The sequence below is a fragment of the Melanotaenia boesemani genome, chromosome 14 (genome assembly GCF_017639745.1).
Source record: "Melanotaenia boesemani isolate fMelBoe1 chromosome 14, fMelBoe1.pri, whole genome shotgun sequence".
NCBI classification, from domain to species: Eukaryota; Metazoa; Chordata; class Actinopteri; order Atheriniformes; family Melanotaeniidae; genus Melanotaenia; species Melanotaenia boesemani.
Window position 1 is genome coordinate 2,847,228 of NC_055695.1, and position 17,843 is coordinate 2,865,070.

Genomic DNA, 17,843 nt, shown 5'->3' on the forward strand with positions numbered 1-17,843 from the left:
GAGAGAGAGAGAGAGGGGGGGGAGCTACCACAGTAATAGCCGTACGGGTGGATCTCCACTTTCTCCATTTTCCTCCCAACACCCGGATCACCGCAGAGGCAGCAGCGGTAGAAACTTAGAGGTAAACTTCATTTCAGACGTATTATCGTAACTTTTAGTTTGAGTTTAGGACAGAATAATAACTTAATTCAGCTTTTTTATCACCAGGAAAAGTAGTTTAATTATTTTTAGTGTCCTGGCCGGGACAAAGACCGCATGCGAGTGCTACAGTCTACACACACACACACACACACACGAAGTGTGTATATATATATATATATATATATATATATATATATATATATATATATATATATAGCCTATATATATATAAAGCTTAAGAAACCAAAACTTTAGAATTGTTTAGACGAGTAATTTCAGACCACATGAGTTAGAAAACTTTTTTAAAGTTAAGTTTTATTTAACAATGCAGCACATGGCTGTAAGACTTTAAACTATTTATTATTTTGCTTTTTAAAAAAATCATTTTTCAGTGTTTTTTATTTATATTTTATTCGTTTAGCTAGCTAGCTTTTAGTGTCATTTATTATAGTCAGCATGACAGGAAAGAAAGCTGGAGGGACAAAAAGGAGTGTGACCTGCAGCAAAGGGTCCCAAGCCGGACACCTGAATCTAATTCTGGACAGGTCTCTGCCAATAACAATCTTTTTTGTAAAGGCTGTGGAATCTGCTAGATAAATAACCTTGACATTGACATTAGCTGGTAGGATATTAGCTGGACGCAGAGTCTGGAATAAGCACGTGCTGGTTGTTGAAGTTACTTGAAGCACAAACATGCTTCGATTTTACTGTAGGCTATTATTATTATCATTATTATTATTATTATTATTACAGGCTAATAATAATAATAATAGCCTGACACAGTTTGTAAAATATGTTCACCGACTAACGAGAGACATGATATTAAACAGTAACTTTCTCCTCCAATTAACCAGTTTTATTTTAGAATAAATAAACCTTTAGCTATTTTGCGGCCGACGGGCCTGGACGATGACGTAAGGAGGAGCGAGCGAGGCCAGCAGCGCGAGCGAGGCCTAACTTTGACGTCTTTAGACCTAATTAAGCCTGAACTGTTTGTGCAGTTTTCAGATAAATTACAGGAAATACCATACAGTGCAAAATAAATTATTTTTGTTCTCTTATCAAACGGAAAATAAATTCTTGCTGATTTTTCCTTCAACGTGGATGTGATAACAGGGATATTTAGCCAGACCACGGAGGACATGTTTGGTGATCCAATTCTAGACTTGAAAACCAGACTTCTCTTATTTATATGGAAACGACGCAATCTGTGTGCGCGCGACAAAACAACGCAGAGCTGATTTCACCGCAAACGTTCAATCTCAGTGTTCTAAAGCACCAAAAAAAAAAATATAATAATATAAAAAAATTAATTAAATAAAACAACAACAAAAAAATATTAAGAGTAGAAAAAACAACTTGATTTAATTCATTGACCAATAATTTGCATTAATAAATTGAAAAAGCAAAACAATCAAACGTTAATAAACCAGCACATCTGCCACGGAGCTGGTTAGAGAAGGGGAGAGAAGTCCGAACTGTGGTGGATTAGAACCGAACCATCGTTCCGGTGTTGTGTTGAGATCCGTTTCCCGTCCAGCTTTGCACCGAAAGAGGCGCGCATCCATATAAAACTCGTTCGGCTATTAAGGCTAATAATTTATTAATTTCTCTCCATTCTTTGTGCACTCTTAGCCCAGATTTTGTTTGATTATAAACTTTTTATTAGTGACTAGTTGTCATTTTATGTTTGGTATAAACAGTGTCTCATTACTAAAACAAATAGGTTGTTTCTAATAATTCCTCGTGCAGTGTAATAATAATGATTAGCAAAGAAAACTAAACATGTTACCACAAAGAGGAAACGCAGATTCAGCTGAAAAGTAACCGTTTTATTGCTGTGCTATAAATTTTAATTAAATGTGTTATGTTAACAATTAGTCAATGTCAGAAAGTTCTGCCCTGCTTGAATTTTAACGTTGGTACCATGAGTGAACAGGACAGTACAGGAAAAGAACCCACCCCCAACCACATCTTTTATTTGTAGTCAGGGGTCCTTCATCTGTTGCAAAGATTCATCTAGAAACTATCATTAGAAGGTGTATGACAAACTAGGAGTGTAAAGAAAATTAGGTAAGTGAACTAAAGGGTTTGAGTAAATTGTAACGATCGCCCATGTTAACCCAACATGACATGTTTAGTTTCAGTATTTGTAAAAACTACGATGGTTTAAGGGAACAAGTTTCCACACATATTTCTAGTAAACTCAACTAATCCAGGATTAGAGTGTGTAGTATGTCTAATAACTACAGAACAAACTTTTTATTTGTGTGTGTGTGTGTGTGTGTGTGTGTGTGTGTGTGTGTGTGTGTTTATAACCTCATCCAAATACTTTTTTTTACTGTTAGAAATTATATAACATACTTAATATTATAGGCATCATGTGTCTAAATAAAGTCATAAGTGGGCGACGTTTCATGTTGATACTTCATCAGGGGGCGTTCAGGCTGAAACTTAAGTCATCTTCTGACTGATAATCGTCACTTTTTACAGCTCAGTTGTAGGAGGTGGAATTAAAAGAAAATCTCAAATTAACTCAGTCTTCACATCCAATAATGTTTTATCTTTGTTTTCTTCTTAGAATATAACTTTTTCTCCCAGAATAAATACATGAGCAGATCATTATTATCCAGTTTTGCCCTTTAGAGGAAATTCTTCTCCTCTTGGATGTTCCATCACTGTTAACCAGCAACATAACCACTGTTAACCAGCAATATAACTACTGTTAACCAGCAACATAACTGCTGGTAACCAGTAACATAACCACTGTTAACCAGCAACATAACTGCTGTTAAACCAGCAACATAACTGCCGGTAACCAGCAACATAACCACTGTTAACCAGCAACATAACCACTGTTAACCAGCAACATAATCGCTGGTAACCAGTAACATAACCGCTGTTAAACCAGCAACATAACCACTGCTAACCAGCAACATAACCGCAGTTAAACCAGCAACATAACAGCTGTTAACCAGCAACATAACCACTGTTAACCAGCAACATAACCGCTGGTAACCAGTAACATAACCGCTGGTAACCAGCAACATAACCACTGTTAACCAGCAACATAACCGCTGGTAACCAGTAACATAACCACTGTTAACCAGCAACATAACTGCTGGTAAACAGTAACATAACCACTGGTAACCAGCAACATAACAACTGTTAACCAGCAACATAACCACTGCTAACCAGCAACATAACCGCAGTAAAACCAGCAACATAACAGCTGTTAACCAGCAACATAACCACTGTTAACCAGCAACATAACCGCAGTTAAACCAGCAACATACCAGCTGTTAACCAGCAACATAACCACTGTTAACCAGCAACATAACCGCTGGTAACCAGTAACATAACCGCTGGTAACCAGTAACATAACCACTGTTAACCAGCAACATAACTGCTGGTAAACAGTAACATAACCGCTGGTAACCAGCAACATAACTACTGTTAACCAGCAACATAACCACTGCTAACCAGCAACATAACCGCAGTAAAACCAGTAACATAACCGCCGGGAACCAGCAACATAACAGCTGTTAACCAGCAACATAACCGTTGGTAACCAGCAACATAACCGTTGGTAACCAGCAACATAACTGCTGTTAAACCAGCAACATAACCGCTGGTAACCAGTAACATAACTTCTGTTAATCAGTAACATAACCGCTGTTAACCAGCCTTGGTTGGTTTTAAAATCCTAGCAGGTTACAGATGTTGTTGCTGGTTAAACACATCAATCAATCAATCAATCAAACTTTATTTATATAGCACCTTTCATACATAAAAATAGCAACTCAAGGTGATTTACAGAGAGAAAAATCACACAGAACCCCAACCCAAGAGCAGCAAGTTCACCCCCCACCCCTTCTCTTCAAACACACACACAACACAGAGAGTAAAAGCAAGTTAAAAGGACCAAGAAACGCTGTCATAAATTCTGGGGAAACACTGAGATAAAACACTGTAAAACCAAATCTAAAACAATCTAAAAAACAACCCTGGGTATAAAAGTAATATTGCTAAGACCCATAAAATAAGAGAACCCATGAAATAAGAGAATACAAAATGATAAAACAAATACATAAATGATAAGTAAATAGAAGCTGAATACAGCCTGTGTGTTAAGAATAAATCTGGCTGCTCATTTTTACGAGACTGAGTCATGAACTAAATGATGTTTTCTGGCTTATAAACGAGGCCTGTATCCTCTCGTCTCTCTTTTGTCTCCAGGATGGTTCAGAAGTGCTTCAGCTCGTCTGCTGAAGCTGCCCTACAAGCTAATGTCCTCTACAACGATGAATCTGAGAACGGAGATTACTGGAGAAGAGAAGATCCACAGATACCCCTCCCTAACTGCACCTCCACCCGTTTCCCTCCTCCGGACTCCACCTGCCTGGTCTGCAGAGACCAGGATGTCTTCGCTGTCTGTGAAGACCTTCCAGACCGTGTGAAGATGGTGATGGAGAGCATGAATGGAAATATAAAGATCTCAGAGAGCAGTAAGCCCACAGATTTACATCTGTCTAAATATAAAGCCTGAATCCTCTTAAAAATGTCTGAGTGGAAACTTTAGTTTAAAACGGCTTCTAGACCAACCCTGAGTTGTGTTATAAGTAGCTGTGTCACAACATTTTAAATGTCTAACTAAAAACTGCTCCAACAGGACAAACATTTACTTTTATTGTAAATCTTTCTCACTGGGCCGTTCTTTATCAGTTCATCTTTTATCACCAATTTCTTTTATTTTTGTTCATTTTGGTGATTTTCATGATGAAGAAATTTTAAATATCAGAGCCGTGTTGGAATTACAGCAACTTTCACAGAAAAAAGGTCAAGTTTACATGAAACAAAATGAAAATGGAAATAAAGGTGACTTAGACATGTTGCATAACTTCTGGATTAAACATGAAATATTCCAAAAACCACATTTCAGTTTGGTTTTATTTGATTAAATATGTGTTAATTTGCATAAAGAAATACCAAAATGTGTTTTATGTTTCTTTTTAGTGAAATGTGACACGTTGAGGAACAGAACTGATTTAAACTGTAAATAACATGAACATTCATGCAGTGATTGAATGATTTGTTTAAAACTAATACAGTAATTAATATTCTCATGAACTGCTGATTACTAACATCTAGAGTCGTTTCTTACTCATATTGTCGGCTGTTGATGGTTCAGAAATCGCATCTCTCTGTAAAAGTGACCAATGATTAATTGTCTGATCTAATGTTGGAGATTTCTCCACCACATCGCTGCAGCTTTTATCTAATGAACAAAGAACCACAGCAGACGTCTGAGGACGAGACAGAATAACCTCTTTATAACCAGCCAGCTAACTAACCTCCTCTCTGTCTTTATTCCAGATTGTCCACACCTCGCTGCTGGTGAGTCTCAGTTCTTCCTCGTTTAGTCTGTCCTGATGTCCTGATGGTCTCTGGTCCACATGTGTGTCCAGGTGGTCACTGTTAGCTGCTGGAAGTCTCTAAATGTTCTGTCTGATCTGTATCTGACAGAGGATCCATCATCTCAGCTGACCAGTTCTGCCATCATCGGCATCTGTTGTGGCATCGTCATCGTCATCATCATCATCATCATCCTCAGTGTCATCGGGTTTCTTTACTACAGACGAAGGAAGCGCTCCAATCCACCTCGGAGCTCCTCTAATGGTCCGAGTAGGTGAGTGAAGTAAAAGTTGCCGTTTTTCTGTCTAATTAGTTTTAAAACTGGAGACCCGTCCAGGGTGGCGATGAGGTGTTTTAATGAATTCTTTCTTGAAGCAGAAGAGCAACTCTGAGAAATAAGGGACATGTTTTCAGTGTGTGACTGATGCCCAACACACAGCTACAGGGGACATAAAAGTATTCACACCCTGATAAAACTCATGGTTGTTACGATGTTCAGAAATGAAACCAGAACAAATTTTCTCTGAACTTTTCCCACATTTAATGTGACCTTTAATCTGAAAAACTGCAGAACAAAATGGAGAAAATAACTACTAATGTCCCCTGTAGAGGACATTTCTTAAACACTTCAATATTTTTGGTAAAATGTTGTTATAATAATTAAAAAGTGGTTTAATGTGTTTTTAAGAGATTTGTATAAAATATAAAAACGTTTCTGGACAAATTTTGCTCAATGAAAATTATTTTTCTCTCTTCCCATAAAACATTCTTATGGTAATGGACAACGTGTCCCTTGACATGAAAGAGGCAGTTCCTAAACCTCCACCACTACAAGTGTGGCCTCATTTAAAAGCCCTAAACGTCCTCTTTAGTCCAGTAGGAGCAGGGGGTGGAGACATGCAGGCTTACAGATGTGAACTACTGCTAGTCAGGAGGATATGACCGTCAACAAGATTTTTTCTTTACAGCATCCCTCTAATCACGGTATCCATGGTAACCATTTGTCATTTTCTCTCTTATTGACATGTTTTTGTTGACCTGAAACAGCAGAAAGTTTCTTGTCTGTAAAACAAGCAGCGATGTCCATGAGTCCAGAGAGCCGGGCTGAAAGTATTCTGGCCCCATGCTGGATCTCTGGAGACGGAGACAGAACGACATGCTGTAGTTCAGACAAGAGAAGATAACATTAGGCTGTTTTTAGCTTCTTAAGGACCTTCACCATGTTAGACCAGGTCCTGCAGAAAAACTAGACTTATGATGTTCAAATCTGGACTGAATTATTCTACAGAGCTTGTAAATTCATTAACAGTCTCTGATTTGTCAAAATGTTAAAAAAAGACTTAAACATCCAGACAACATCAGAACAGGACATGTTGAAAATGATCACATGCAGATTTCGTACTGTAACCAATTTCTGATCTTTCTTGGTATCACGGTTTCTTATTCCCTCATGTTGACACCTAAAATTTAAATTACAGCGACCTGTAATTTAAAAGATGGAAATCAGGTTCCTCTGTTGCCTCAAATGGCCCAGACTGAGTGTTAATGAGTGTTGGAGCTGGATAAGGACTGAAGGAACTTCAGTGATGAGCCTGTTTGTGTTTTCAGGATGGAGAACGGGACAAATGAGGGGAATGAATCGCATGTCCTCAATGAAGTGTCCTCAAGTCCCAACCAAAGAGATGAAGATGAAGCTCCATCAGCTTCACGTCTGTTCATGGAGACTGGATCTACCTGAAGGTGGGATGTGATCCTGTTATTGTTTCATGTAAAGCTCTTTGAATTGTCTTGTACATGAAATGTGAAGAACAAAAAAACTTGCTTTGTAGAAACTCTGCTCGTGTGATTGTGGCTGTTTTATATAGTGTGTGTTCATTTATAAGGCATCATTGTGAATCATTTGCATTGTCCAAAGATTTAAAAATCCATGAGTTTAAAAAGGTTTATTTTTCCATTGCAAGCTCCCACCCCAGTGCATGCTGGATCTATATCTGACACCATATCTATAAATTTAGGTCCCCAAATGGCTCATAACTAAAGAAAAGATCTGAACAAACTTAGCTAAAAAAATAATAAAATCTCAAAACAAACTAACATCATCGGTATCAGTTGTGGCATCATCATCATCATCCTCATCATCATCCTCAGTGTCATTTGCTACAGATGCTGGAAACGCTCCACAAACTGAGGTTGGTGTTTTTCTGTTGAGGCAGTTTATTTTTAAGTAGGTTTTAAAACTGGTGACCCGTCCACCTCTCGCCTGACCACAGCTGGGATTCATCGGGTTCGACCCCGTTTTCCTCCAGAACTGCTTTCATTCCTGGTGTGATAGATGGACGTAGGTGTTGGCTGGAAGCAGCCATCAGGAGATGCTACACTGTGGCCAGAGATGGTGTTCTCCATACTGGGGTTGCTTGCGATGCAACACAAGAAAATAGAAAAATGTTCAATTTTTGTGAGTCCCGACTAAATAATCCAGCTCCCAGAGACACAAAGCGATAACAAACGTTATAAACCAACAGAACTTTTTTTTTCTCGCCAAAGACCAGCACTCGGTTAACACAGTGAACAACCCAGGATTTAAGAAACAGTTTGGACAAACGGCATCACGGCCATGTCGTCTCCATGTTAGTGGAGAGTCTCTCCCGCCCTGGATGATGAGGGTGGTGTGAAAGACGTGGCTACAGTCCAATGTTTCGCCACCGCTGTGGACCTGTGGTCAAGCTGCAGCACAGAGCTCATCATGAAAAAAAATGTCTCCAGACTCATTTTTTCCAGATCACACCGGGCAGAACATAGCTGCTGGTCTGGGACCTGGGTGGAAAGAAACTAGTCTGTATTACGACAGATCACGCTTCAAATGCCCCCCCCCCCCATCTCTCTTTTTCTTTCTCTTTCTTTCTCCTTCTTAAATCGTGTTAAATAATCGAGATCTCAATTTCAATCAAAACAACTGTGATTTTTATTTTTCCCATAATCACGCAGTCCTTGCTCACAGCCCTCAGTTTGTTACTGTTACGCTGCAGCATCAACTCGTCTTTCTGTACTGGAAGTTTTCTTTGGTTTGTCATGGGTTGAGGAGGAAGGTGTCATGTTTATGTTCCTTGGTTTCCTGTTGTTTCCTGTTCTTGGTCTTTGCTGTATTCATGGTTCAAGTGCTTGGTTTCTTGTATTTAGGGTTATGTTAGGCCTACGTTGGTGTTTCCTGCTCATTAGTTCACCTGAGGGGTATTGCACGAAACCAAGATAAGCGATTAAGCCGGGATATGTTGGTTATCCTGGCTGAATTTAGCCCTAAGTCGGTTGCATGAAAGCAGCTCAAACTAAACCCGGCCAAGTTACTGTGGTGATTTATCCGCTGCAGCTAGCCTGCTCCAGACCAGGCTAACTGCTCAGGCTAAGATTAATCCTAGCGAGTCACCTGCATGTCCAACGTCAATTCTGTGAGGAATTAATGTGTTTTACAGCATGTCCATGGTCTTCCTAAGTATGGCGCGTCATTTTAATCATCCAGTATTAAAATATTACATATACAGTCACTGTACATTTAATCCAAATCTGTTCGTAATCGCAACAGCCTTTTTATATGGATTCGAGTTGTAGTATTATTATTCTGTTCTATTCTACAGTCATTTAGCAGAAGCTTTTATCCAAAGCGACTTACATTTGAGAGTAAGAACAACACAAGCATGAATTCAAACAAGATGGGACGTCATAATTAAGTGTTAGTCAGACCGCTTTTGAGTCCAGTTGGACCCAGGTCGTGTAGTGCTATATATATATATATATATATATATATATGTATATATATATATATATATATATATATGTATATATATATATATATATATATATGTATATATATATATATATATATATATATATAATTTCTTTTTCTTTTTTTTTTTAGTCATTTTATTTAAATACAGGATCACAATTTCATCACACAATATCAGCTTGGTCATAAGTGCATGATTTCATCAGGCCAAGTGTTATATTGCTATGCTAATGAAGACTGCTCGTCAAATTGCTGTCAGAGGTTTTATAAATATGTGTTTTATTGCATTAATTGAGATTACAAAACACAGCTGATGAGGTTTCAAAGGTGTTTTCAATTTAATCTGTGACGAGGACAATGTAGAATATTCAGGTCCAACTCCCCTTCACCTGGTCCCTCTTCATAATGGCTTGCCCTTTTTCGGAGGATGTGCTGGACGAGGAAGCCCGCATCCTCAGAAGAGCATTCAAACGTGAACGAGTCTTCAGGGACAGCTCACATCCCCTGGCTTTTGGAGATGACTATGTCATTGAGAGATACAGATTTTCGATTACTGGATTTCCAGGTCCAGTTTTCTGAGTGTCCGGCGTTTAATCTCTAGATCCAGCTCCATTCCTTGGAGCTTGCTCTTTTTGAGTCAGCTTTTAACATCTGCCAGCTCTCTCTCTCTCTCCAGGTGCCCTGAATAAAGCGTTCTGACAGTTTGCGAAGTCTGTAAAGGAAATGTCAGTTAGCACAGCAGGATTTGTGCATAACGTAGATTTACTTTAGCCAATACTCACAATGTTACCAGGCCGCTTAGGAGACTGTGCAGCATCCGGGTCCTGCTACACATTTTCTATTAGCACCACATCACTGACTTCATATCCTTCATGGAATAAATAAGCAGGCCAATCCCATAAAACTGACATGCCTCAAGCCTTCTGGACTCCACTGACACAGTCTCCTCATCTGCAGACGTGCATTCTGCAGCTGCAGATGTGCCTTCCTCCTGCCGTATACATGCAGCGAGAGGACTCGGATTAAGATTTCACAGAACATACCAAGCCTGTGATTTCGAGACACTGTACTAACCAGATCATCTTCTGGTGGCTCCAAAAGTGTAATTGTGTTCCCAGACACTGCAAGGTTATCCAAAGTCAGACACTATATTATATTTGATTGTGTTCCATGTGCAGTAGAATTGCAGTACTTTGTGTACCTTGTATGAAGCGGACAGTTTCTGTGGCTGGGACAGAGTCAGTTATTGTCCCTCCCTGGATCCCCTCCATCACTGGCCTCCCTTTATTTAAATGGAGGCCAGTTCCTCTGCTGGAGTCACATCCTGGCTTGGTGGGCCGCCCCCTGTGCCAGTTCTATAGGCCTTTTTTTAACTGCTACAATCATACAGACATTGAACATGTCAGCAGACACCTCATCTATTCACCTCATTTGTTCACGGTTATCTACTTTGGAGTCACTTACCAGCCTGCAAAATGTTCTTATATTTAATTTTTTCTTGCTGCCAGGTCCTTTTATGGCCAGACAGGTTTGTCCTTTATGAAGGACAGAAAGATAAAATAGATAAAAACGTTACATGAGGAAAATAGATTAAATGACACATTGTGGATAATTGTTTGCTCTACATTTCCTGAGTAACATGCACCTGCTTGTCACTCTTAAAGTATACAACAGTTAGTGGATTTGAAAAGTAACTCCTTTAATTGTAGCCTAATTATGACAGTTCCAGTGGAGCACTGTTTATTAATTGTACAGTTTTTGACTACTTACGCATTGAGCCGGTCGGCTATTGTCTGCCAGGCTCGCTCGCGTTCTTTACTTATGGCATTGGTATTGCCTTTTTTCCTTATAATATCCTTAACTTCGTCAGAGAACTCCATCAGGAGCTGTTGTTCAGCGGCCGTGACGTAGGACGCGCGACTTTTATCCATTTCCCCATCGGTGGTTCTGTGAGCGATCGCGAGGTCTGCTTCAGTATGCCGTGCACACGCACTTATCCCAACTATCTTCACCTGGCTTAACCTAGCCGCACCTTCTCATCCTGGCTCAGCAAACGTGCAACCAATTAAGCCAGGATAGGCTGCGCAAGCTAGGTCAAGCTGGGCTTGCTTAATTATCCTGGATTGCTTTATTCTGGTTTCGTGCAATACCCCTCTGGTCTGATTTGCTCGTTCACTTCACTTCTGTCTAGCTGGTCCTTCAGTGTATTTAAGTCCATTGCTTCTGTTTGCTGTTTGATGTTGTTAGTGCTTTTTGTCAGTTGATGTTGTCCATGTCAAGTTTTGTTAGGTTTTACTTTTAAGTCCCATATCATGGTTTTTGCCACCAGAGTCCTTTGTTATGTAAGTTTAGTTTTATATTAAACCTTGTCCCTGCACCGGTTTCCTTAAACCTGCATTTGGGTCCTCACGTCCACGGCACCTTGACAAAAAGGACCCAAATGCAGGACTCAGAGACAGACGGGTTCAGGAACAAGGTTTAATGAAACACACCAAGACAGACGGAACGGGAAACATGATGGATGATCTGACAAAGGAAGAATGAATCCAAGGGGCATAAATACACTGAGGAACTAACAGGGAACAGGTGGACAAACAGGAAGCAGAAAGCAAAACAGAATGCACAGGTAGAAAAACGACAACATAAAACAGGAAAGACAGAACTCAAAATGACCAGAGACCACCACCATCTTTATTTATAAAGCACTTTAAAACAACGTGACTGACCAAGTGCTGGACAATAAAACAAAACAATAAAAACATTAAAACCTTAGACCAAATTAAACGTATTCCACAAACGTAGTTATAGAAAGCCAGGCTGTATCAGGAAAGCCTCGCTTGAACTAACACCATCTCTGAATTAAGGCTCAAGCTGTTCCACTAACACAATTCAGCTGCATCTACTTGAGGCTAATCCAAGCGAGGCTTACATAGCCTGGCTATGTGGGAGGTCCTGAGGAACGTAGGAAGCCCTGACGAGTGGATGGTGGAAAAGAGGAGCAGCAGAAAAAGAGAGCAAACCGAGAGCTTCATTTTCTCAGCAGCTGAACAAAGAAAGCTGATGGAGATCAGTGACGTGCGGTGGGTTCATGGCTGGTGAGGCACCGACTCCTCTGGAGTCAGATTTACATTATAAGAACCAAAAAGAGCTTCTTATTTCACTATTCATCCACCAGCATGAAACTACGCCCCCTTGAGGTGAGGTAGAGTACTGCCTGCCTCTCCTGACCACACGTCACTGCTGTATAAGATGTACTGGCCCTGCTCAGTTCATTAATAACCCAATAATCAATATGCATACTTTGTGAATATATTACCGATCAGATATCTGGGAGTAATCCGATTACTGTAATAACCTGATCTGATGCCTCTACATGCACTTCTGAAATACGATATTTGAAATATCGTTGTCAACATTTACCAGTCCATTAGCAGATTTGTTTCGGAGTATGTACGTGCGTGGTGACGTTACTTCCTGTGATTTTACAAACATTTGGTGTTTGTTGACCATGCCGGTGTTCTGTCAGTTTAGCATACATTGTCAGATCAGCATACGCATAGTGCAAACTAACTGCCCCTAACCCTAACCCTAACCTTGACCCTAACCCTAACCTTAACCCGCATGCGCATTAATGTAATGTATGCTACTCTGATGCGTATGCTAAACTGACAGAACACCGGCCCCCACAGTCTTAGCGTTAGCTGCTAATGTGGGAGGTAATAAGCTGCTAAATAGTTTGCTGTTTTAATAATCGGGATGTGGCGTTATCTGGGAGAGAGAAGCTGATTTTAGACGTAAGCGACACAGGAAACCTTTCAGATATGCTGAGATCTTGCTGTCGTGAGAGTATCCACGCTGTTTTCAACAGATGTTATGACCCGACTCAGAAGGAACGAGAGGCGTAACAAAAGAGAGCTGCGGACAGGTGTTAAAATGGAAGCTAACGAATCTAATGGTAGCCATGAGGACTGTAAACAGTTGCCATTGACTGAGCAGTTACAGCAGTCTTTTATTTCCTGGTGGAACACAGCAGGAGCAGGGATTGGACCAGCAATTATCCAATCAGAAGGGAGGGAAGGTGTGTCAGTTCCAGCCAATCCCAATCAGGCATTTGCATGCAGGACAGGACACAGGTGGCGACGATGAGTGGCAGCCGTAACACCAGAAAAGGAAACGTATAAAAACAAAAATGAGTGAGTCAGTGAGTTTTAGGGCAGGGTGATATGGCCAAAAATACTTATCACGATATAAATGTGAAAATTTGCAATAACGATATAACTGACGATATAATTGACGCTACACAAAATACTTTAAAACTGCACTTTGTTGGTGCAAATTCAAAAAAGGAACAATTTCTCATCAATTGAACAGGCAGGAATAACCATGCATACTGTCCACACAAGTAAATCAGAGTTGCTTTGCAACATAAAACTGCAGTGTGCAAAATAAAGAAGTTAAATAACAAAATTGTACAAACCCTTGAGTAAACATAAAAATAACATGGCTGATTAATGCCGCTGTGCATGGAGGTAGAAGTTATCTACATTTGTTCAGGTTTTAAGATTCTTTGTCAGAAACACTAACATGTTCACAGATGTGGGCTTAAGGGATGACCTTTGACAAGTTACTGTTTCCACCTGTGCTGAAGAAGCTTTCAGATGCAGAGCTGGTAGCTGGAAGGTAGGTAGGTACTTTCTGACTAATCTGCTGATGTGGGGAAAGTTTACTGTGTCTTTTCCACCACATAAGTGGATCACAGTCACTGTCTACTGGTGGGCTATTCAGATAGCTGCTCAGCTCAGATAATAACCTTTCTGCAGTTACATCTGTCTTGGGACTAACTGCTCCCTTCAAAAAGCTTCCAGGCTCTTCTTTGGCTTTTTAGCAGCTACCGACTCATCTGATCACCTGATGATGGAGGAGGGGTTTCTGAAACACCTGGAGCTGTGCTACCCTGGTCTGACACAAGATGCTCCAGTTCACTAAGAGCTTGGACTTTGCTGGCTTCACGCTCTCTGAGATATTCTGTGCGAAAGCGTGGATCAAGGAGGGAAGCCATGTTACAACGCCTCTCTGTGACGCTGTCTTTTAGCTTTTGTTCATGTAGTCAAGTATCACTGTTTTTATGTCTTTAGTGAGCTGGGTGTCACTCTCTTTACTTTTAACAGGTTATTGTTGAAAATCTGAAGAGCAGGTAAACACATGAAATGTGCCGGGAACGTTAACGCGTTAATCGCTCGTTAACACAACGTTTAATTAACTCCGTTTATTTTTTTTAATCGCACGTTAAGGGTTTTTTTTTTTTTTCTGGCCGCTGGCTTTGACCACAGAAACATGGCGTCCATGTCCTTCTTCCCTGCTGCAGCGGTGCGTCTGATGTAATCAGGAGAGAGCAGGTTAATTAATATGAAGAGGCGTTTTCTGTCTGGAACTTAAGAAAGAAAAAGAAGAACCGACGTTTCTCTTTGTCTAAACCCATGCAGATGGCAGAACATCGTGAGTTTTGGACGGGAAACTGCTCCCAAAAGACCATGAGAAACATTTTATTTATTATAATTTTTTTGATAAATGCGGTTTTAATTTAGGCAAGACAGCAAAGGTAAGACAAGCTTTCTGACTTTTACAAACGTAAAGCATAAATCGGGCCTTCTTCTGCACAGCCCTCCATGTGCTCGCCAGAGGTAGCCTGACTGCCATTAGGTACCGAGATGAGATCCTCAGACCCCTTGTGAGACCACATGCTGGTGCATTTGGTCCAGGGTTCCTCCTAATGCAAGACAATGCTGGACCTCATGTGGCTGGAGTGTGTCAGCAGTTCCTGCCAGACGATGCATCGATGCTATGGACTGGCAGCTCGTTCCCCAGACTTGAATCCACCTGAGGACATCTGGGACATCATGTCACCATCCACCAACGGCACGTTGACCACAGACTGTCCAGGAGGTGACGGATGCTTTAGTCCAGGTCTGAGAGGAGATCCCTCAGGAGACCATCCGCCACCTCATCAGGAGCATGGCCAGGCGTTGTAGGGAGGTCCTACAGGCACGTGGAGGCCACACACACTACTGAGCCTCATTTTGACTTGTTTTAAGGACGTTACATCAAAGCTGGATCAGCCTGTAGTTGTTTTTCCACTTTAATTTGGAGTTTGACTCCAAATCCAGACCTCCATGGGTTAATAAATATAATTTCTATTGATAATTTTTGTGTGATTTTGTTGTCAGCACATTCAGCTATGTAAAGAACAAAGAAGTGATTTTTATTAATCATTATTAATTAAAATTTATTCAAATCGATGTATGAAATGATTTGTAAACTTGGTCTATTCTTCCCTTTCAAAGGCAGCTCTCCACATTTCTCTCCGTTTTTAAAGTGAACGAAGTAAAAAACACCATCTGGTTTCATCTGTAGCCAACGACAGCATATCATTATCAAAAGTGATAAAACACAACTTCCTCTTCGTCCTGCAACCTTGTTGAGGGTTTATGTGTCGACAACTTCTAAGCGTCACTTACTTATTTAATCTGTCAGAGTCACTTTCAGGCCTCGCCATAAATGACGTGATCAAAGACCCTTTTGAAAGGTTTGAGCTCTGGTAGTATGTATTTACATCACTGACAGCTCATACTGATGCTGAAACAAAAGTCCACATTTGAAATAAATAAAACAAACACTGATAAATCCTGATTATTGACAATTTCTCTTCATATTGAAAACATACATAGAGACTGAAATTTGTACTGAAATATTAAAATAGAGATATTAAGAAGATAACTACAGATTTTAAGCTGACTGTTTTTCTTTGTCAGCAGCGTCTTTTGCGTTGACAGGTTTCTTTCTATCATGAGAGTTTTAGTTTCAACTCCGTCACTGCAGGCTGTTTGAGGGGCGGGGCTTAGGGATGCATGGAGAGGCGGGACTTTACAGAGTCCGTCTGTGCAGTAGCAGACATCAGAAAGCGATGCAATGATAACGTGAAGAAAGGAACACGTGTCAGGTGTCACACAGCAAGAATCAACCACTTCCAGCAGTTCGGATGATACCAGCAATGTGACGAGACCTAGCAAGATAGTAACCATAGCAACCACAGGTGCCTGTGTCCCGTCTCCTCTTCCTCTGGAGCATCGTCTGCAGCCAGATTAAACTCAGTCCGATTCGTCGTTACTAAGTCTAGTAAGTCACAGTTACATGTTTAGTATGTTTCCTGACGTTTTACAGAGTTGAAGCTGCACAGAATGAACCAGGACCAGTTTGGTTGAGCTCTGGTTGCTTTTCTCTAAAACCAGCTTATGTAAACGTGTGCAGGTTAGTAGTGTTCTACCACGGTTCCTCTGGCTGGATGTGGAAGTTTGTTGAGGGGCCTGAGCCTGATGGAAACATCTGCGTTGTGCTGAGCGTTTGTGTTGTTTTGTCTAAACTCTCTCACATAATGTTTTTTATTAACTGATCTTGACCTCTGACAGTCATTTAATTCTAAAGAAATGACTAGACTGACTTTGTTATTCATAAATTAAATGTTATATTTTCTGTTAAATCTGTCCTGTTACATCTGATTTCTGCTGGATCATTTTAAGTGTCTGCTTTTCAATAGTAGAGGGGAAAAACATTATTTATAGTATTCTATACCTATAGATACCTACTTAAATCTGCTTCGACATGGGTCTAATATTGACTTATTAAACAGAAATTTGGCCCGCCCACAGCGATCATTCACCGCCCTGGTTCTCTGTCCTGACTGGTTAACATATAAAATAACAAAACTAACAAAACTTGTGTCAGTGTCCAAATAAATGTGAACCTGGTTGTATAAACATGCTCTATCTGACGGGCTGACGTCTGTGTTTCGCTCCCTGGTGCTGAACATTGTCTGGATGAAGATGACAGTCCTGTCCTTGAAAACCCCAAACTTGGGGAGTTTTGAGAAGTTAGACTAGAAGACTCTCTATCATGTCAGTGTGACGGTTTTATTCTCTCCTTCAGGAGCCAAGAGGTCCAGGTAGACTGAGTTTTTTGGTACAGAACCCTCCCCAGAGGGCTGTTGGCGCTACCTGTACGGGGCCATAGCTACGAACTGGTATCTGGCACATCTCAATCCTGGGATGGAGGAGGGTTGTCCATTTTGTTCAGAACAGGAAACCTTAAATCATCTGTTTGTTTAATGTGCACGTCTCTGGTTCTTGGGGCTGATCCTTTAAAGATTTGGAGAGCAGTTTTACCTGAGTCTCTTTTTTTAGTCCAAACTGCTCTACAAGGAATAAATCTGTCTGTACAATATTACATTTAGAAAGAATCATATCAATCAGTGAGATCAGCGGATGTTCTGAGGATATTTAAAAGGCTTTTTGCAGCCCTTCTTAAAGTTTTACAAACTCACAAAGAAGGTGGGACGATTTGTTTATATTTGGGCTGTTCGGGATGCGTTGTGTTCGGTTTGTGGGGATTCTGGTGTTTCATTTCTGAGTTACAGGATTTTAAACTGATGAGAATGGAAATATTAGAATAAAAGGCC